The following is a 6,439-nucleotide window of genomic DNA, read 5'->3' as shown; positions in this document are numbered from 1 at the left end:
ATTCACGTCATATTTTTTCTTACCCACCCATGAGGGACCATTTCGGGTGAAACCATTTGTCACTCCTTGTGTATAACATAAAGTTTGGTTGTATGATATAATTTTCCTATAAATGATGTTTATTGAATGATTGGATATATATATTTTATTTTTAAAAAAAAAAATTAAAAAATCTTATACAAAAAGCCAAATCATGTCACGGGTGTAATTCACATCTCATTATTACATACCTGACTCTCATATTTGGTTTTAGTATTTTGCGCTTTAATCCTACTTATTTATATTTTGATTTTATTTCTTTATATATTAATCCCATTTATTTATATCTTGACTTCAGATATTTATACATTTATTTAATAGTTTAAATCTTACCATACAATATTAACTACCCAAATATATTTATACATTTATTTAATAGTTTAAATCTTACCATACAATATTAACTACCCAAATTTAAAATTTAATAACTATTGATTCAATACATTTAACCGGTGTTTAGTTATCGGAAAATATTAGAAAAAGAAAAAAAATGTTAAAGAAAATATTGTTTTATTTAAAAATATATATATATATATATATATATATATAATAAAATATAATTTAATTTAAAATTTATATATATTTAAATTATTTAATCTTATTATAATATAGAGAAATAAGCAAATGAATTTAAAAAAACATACTAAAATAATTTTATTAAATTTAAACTTATTTTTTATTTTCCTTCACTTCTTCTTTCCTTCTACATTTCCTTTCCATTTTCTTTATTTTGTAATTTCCTTCGGAAATCAAACGTGGTCTTAAGTCATGTTTGCTTTCTAAAAAAAATTGAAGGAAAACATGAGATAAAGAAAATGGATAAGAAAAGTGGAATGAATAAAAAAACAAAATAAAATAAAAATGAATTCAAATGAGTTTTTTAATTGTAAGTAAATTTTGACTTATGTATAAAAGTTTATATATATATATATATATATATGAGAGTGTTTATTTCCAAAATATATATATATATTAATGCCCATGAATTACAATGTTATTTTGTGGGTTCATGATTTTGGCTCACCCTTCTTAAAAGTTACTACAAAATTGTTTTGTTCCCTATATATAGAAGCAATATTGAATCATCATTTAGTGACATAGTGGGATTAAGACATTAAGATGGATAATGTCTAGATCCCTAAAAATCTCAACTTCATTATCCTCGAATTGGTTAAGATACCTTTTTAATGATTTTTTTTTTTTTTATGAGAAAATACTGCAATTTGAATTTAAAAAAAAAAAAATTACCCATTTTTGGCAGTTGAATATTTTGGAAAACCTCTTAAGCATCTAGCTCTCAATTTTATTGTAAAAAGTGCTTAAATTTCAGGCCATATTTGGTTCCATGAGCCATTAGTGAAAAAAAAATGTTAAAAGAACGTTCTCTTATATTTGGTTTTATTATGAAAATATGGAAGAAAGTAAAATATAATTATAATTATTAAAAAATTTATATATTTTAAAATTATTTCATCTTTATATAAAAGAATTAAATAAGTGAAAACAGTTTGAATTAATATATATATATATATATATATATGGTATATATATATTTATCAACTTCAAATCTATATTTTATTTTATTCATTTTTTTCATGCTACTTTTTTTCTTTATTTGATTTTCCTTCAAACTTTTCGAAAATCAAATGTAGTCTTACTCTATGTTTGGTTATTGAAAATTTTAAAGGAAAATGTGAGGGAAAGAAAATACAAAGAAAAAGTAGAAGAAAATAAAAAGTGAAGGAAAATAAAAAATAAGTTTAACCTCAATAAATTATTTTTATGTATTTCTTCAAACTCATTTAACTTATTTTCCTTTATTAATTAAATAATTTTAAAAAATATAAATTTTTGAAAATTTTTTAATTATATTTTATTTTCTTTTATATTTTTTTTTATTGTGAAACCAAATATGAGAAAATTATTTTCTTTAACTATTTTTTTCTTTTTTTAATACTTTTCAAGAACCAAACATATCTTTTAAGGTAAATTTTAAATAGAAAATGGATATTTTATTCACACCTCAATGGCAACCATGTTTGAGAAGTATATAACTTCAATTCTTTTCTATTTTTTTTATATAGGAAGATTTAGAAATTACGTTGAATAACTTATGACACTGTTTCTTATTTTTAAAAATTAAAACTCATATACAAATATAATAACTCTTATTTTAAAAATAAAATTTTACTTGTATTCTTAAGACTACATTTGGTTGCCAAAAGGTATTAATATATATATATTAACAAAAACGATCTACTCATGTTTGGTTTTATTATAAAAAATGCAAAAGAAAATCAAATATAATTAAAATTAATGAGAGATTTGTATATTTTTACATTATTTAATTTTTATATAAAAGATTAAATAAGTGAAAAAGGTTTCAAATAGAATATAAAAATGGTTTATTGACTTTAAATCTATATTTTATTTTTCTTCACTTTTTTTTTTCATTTTATTTTCTTTTCCTTGCATTTTCCTTCAAACTTTCTAAGAACAAAACATAACCTAAAACTCTTTTCAAGATTTATAAAATTCGAGGACTTGAATTTTGAAATTTTTAAAAAGTGTTTTTAAGTACATTGAGTATTTATTTATATTTTATAAAAAAAATTATTTTGATATAAAAATTTTCTATTTTTAAAAACAAAAAATAAAAAACATATCAAAAAATACACTCACTCTTATAAGTCTGATATTGAAGTTTGATTTTTATGTAATTGGTGTTGCTTGACTCACGTTACTATATATATATATATATATTCGGTTTTTGGAAAATTTGAAGGAAAATGTGAGGGAAAGAAAATAAAGAGGAAAAGTGAAGGAGAATAAAAAATAAATAAATTTAAAGTTAATAAATTATATGTAGATGCTTCTTCAAACTTGTTTCATTTATTTTTCTCCATCATATAAAGTTTAAATATTTTTAAAATTTATAAATTTTTAACAAATTTTAATTATATTTTATTTTCTTTTATATTTTTCATAATAAAACCAAACATGAGAAAACTATTTTTCTTAATAATTTTTTCTTTTCTTAACACTTTTCAATAACCAAACATAACTTTAATGTTTGTAGGTGGATTTTTCTCATTGAAAGTGATAAAAAAATATTTTATAATAAGTTATTTTTATATTTGTGTTCTTAAAAAAATGTAAGCTCTTATGTTGGAGTTGGGCTTAGGTGCCCAAGTAGGCTAACCCAACCTTGCCCAATAAATGAGAAAAAGGGAACAATTCCTAGAAATTTTAGAAGTGCTACTATTAATAAAAATAAATTTTCTCTTAGTTTTTATATATGAAAAAAATTAGAAAGAACACGGTTGTGAAAAGAGTCCTCTCTCTTGAATTTTTTCCTATTTTCTACATAAAAATAAAGGTCAAGACACTTGTGCTATGAAAATAGAACAATGCATATTTTTGTAGTTTCATTCACAATTTGGGGTAAAGAATTTGTCTGAAAGACAATCAATTGTGATTTTGAGCATTTCATAAGGTAACTCGAAACTATTTTTTTCATTACTCTTAAATGTTAAAATCAATCCAAAAATGTTGTTAACTTTTGAAGCCTCTTTATACAATTCCACCCCTAGTACCTAGTCAAATTCTATTTTTTTCACTAAAATTAAGAGCTTGGTTGACAGAATTTTTAAAAATAGAAAACGACTTTTAAAAATTCATAACATTGTTTAGTTATTATTTTCTATTTTCAATTCTTAAAAACAAAGTGAAATAGAAAGCAACATTTAGAAAACAAGTAAAAGTTATTTTCACCCTTTTTTAAAAAAAAAAGAAAAGAAAAATATACACAATTATTTCTTTTCTACATAGAGTCATTATTTATTTTTTATTTTTGCTAGACAAATTAACTCCAAGTTAAATAAGACTTAATGTGTTGAATTCAGTAACAAGTCTATTAATTTTTAAAAATAATTTAAAACTTAAATAATAAACTCATTAATATTAGAAATTTATGAACAAAAATTGGTTTAAAATAACCCTATTGTTTCTATTTTACATAAAATTATTATTTCCCGATTTTTTTTACTAGACAAATGAACTCCAAATTAAATAAAACTTAATGTGTTGGATTCATTAATAAGTCCAATAATTTTTAAAAATAATTTAAAACTCAAATAATAAACTTATTAATACCGTAAATTTATGCATACAAATTGGTTTATAATGACTATTATTTCTTTTCTATACATAATTATACTTTTATAAATTTTTTCACTTAAAAAATGAACTTCAAATGAAATGACACTTTTTATTGAATTTATTAATGACTCTTAACAATTTTTTAAAATAATTTGGAACTCAAAAATAAATCTAATCATTGAAAAAAATAAAATAAAGAGAAAACCAAACCAATTCATCGTAAACAAATCAAAACATTCTAGAATATTATGTTCAAAATTGAGTATTAAATGTGTGCATATGTAATAAAAAAAACTTGGCTTATTTATATGTTAAAAAAGTAATCCTTATATTTCTAACATATAATAAAACAGTATATTTTCTACTAAAAATATAATTATGATTTTATTATAATATTTTACTAAAAACTATTCATTTTTTAATTTATTTATAATTAAAAATTATTTTCATTTTTCAATAAGATTTCAATTAAATTTAATTAATTAATATTATATAAATTATAATTTAAAATATTTTACAAAATCAAAATAATTTTTTTTTTTAAATTATCCAAACAAGTCTTCCTATTTTTTTATGTTAAAAATCCTTTTATAAAAAGTAAAAACAGTTTGTCAAATATCCTTATTTTTATTAAATATTAAAAAACATTTGTTTCTTCTTTAACTTAAAAACAAACATAAGCAATCATGGTCAAACAAGAGATTAAAAAAAAAAATTAAAGTCCTTATTTGATTTATATTAAAAATGAATATTAAAATTATTTTTATCTTATAGCAATTTTTGTTTCACTAGAATAAAAAAATTGTTTCATAATTAAAAAAATATTTATCTTTAACTCAAACATAATTGTTGATTTAATTTTTATTTTTTAATAAGATTTAACTTGAATTTGATTTCATATTATTATAAATTTTTTATAAAATAAAAATAAGACATTGTTTTTAAAAGCAATACAAATTCTTTTATTCAAATAAGTTTTTTGTTTTTTCTTTTAAAAAACTATTTTTTAAAAGCTAAAGAAAATAAGTTTAAAAAAAACAACTCTAGTGGAAAAGTTATAAACTAAAATTATGTTGGAGAGAATAAAATAAATGGAGAAGAGTCTTTTATAGGCTAACTTCAAGTCTTCAATTAATGCCCATATTAAGATGAGTAATGGAAGACGGTTACCATATGCATTTTACAATAGTCCCCACTATATCATATGTATGTTTTGTTGAAACCTTGTTAGGAAAAAGACTATGGAAAAGAAAATTATAGTGAAAAGAAATATAATATTCTATAATTTTTTTAGGATAATAATGGTCGACTAAGCCTATAAATCTCTATGGGAAAAAACTTACTAAAAGAAAAAAAGTATAATATTTTTATAATTCTTTACTGTAATATTAATTTTATTAATATTATTTTGTTGAAAACCTTGTCACTAAAGCTCAATAAGACAAAACATGGACAAATAAAACAAATCATATGGTACAATAATATCTTATTATGAACATGAATTTTACACTAATTTATTATGAAAGATCTTTGAGTTGACACATTTTAATATTGTGTATTAATTTTTTTCAAATATTGTAGTTAGCAATGTCTTTGTGAACAGATCTATTAGTATAGATCTGTATTTTTCACGTGCATCCTCACTCGACGGTGAGACTCTCTTTTCATTTATTTGTGAAAATTTTATTTTTAGAAAAAGACTTAGACTCTACTTATTTTTGTTTTATTTTTAAAAGGAAAACAAAATAAGAAATAAAACCATGTGTAACTCCTTATTTGGAAAAAACATGTCTACAAAAATCGAATTTGGTTTCGGGGGTCAGGTTACCTATTGGAAAGGTACGGTGGTGAGCTGTAGCACCCCTCTAAACTCGTATATATACGGTCTCTGCTAAATGAATCAAAGAAATTGTGACAATTAATTATGGATACCAAGAAAAATAATCACACAAATGAGTATGTACAAGTTATGGTGAAAATCAATATATAAAAAAATAATGATGAAATCTAATTATAAGAATATACAAAATAAATGACAAGAGGATTTTGCAAATTGATTTATTGAACTGATTTAAAACATATTTTTTTCAAGAAATTTAAAAGGTACTGAAAACAATTTCAAATTAATGATTTCAATTTATTATTATTTTTTTTTAAAAAAGTCATTTTATTTTCTTCAAGTGATTTGATTCAATTTATTTGTATTCAATTTTCAAAAAAAAATATTTACACTTATTGT

Source organism: Vitis vinifera, chromosome 6 (genome assembly GCF_030704535.1).
Source record: "Vitis vinifera cultivar Pinot Noir 40024 chromosome 6, ASM3070453v1".
In the NCBI taxonomy this organism is placed as follows: domain Eukaryota; kingdom Viridiplantae; phylum Streptophyta; class Magnoliopsida; order Vitales; family Vitaceae; genus Vitis; species Vitis vinifera.
This window is presented reverse-complemented; position numbering follows the sequence as displayed.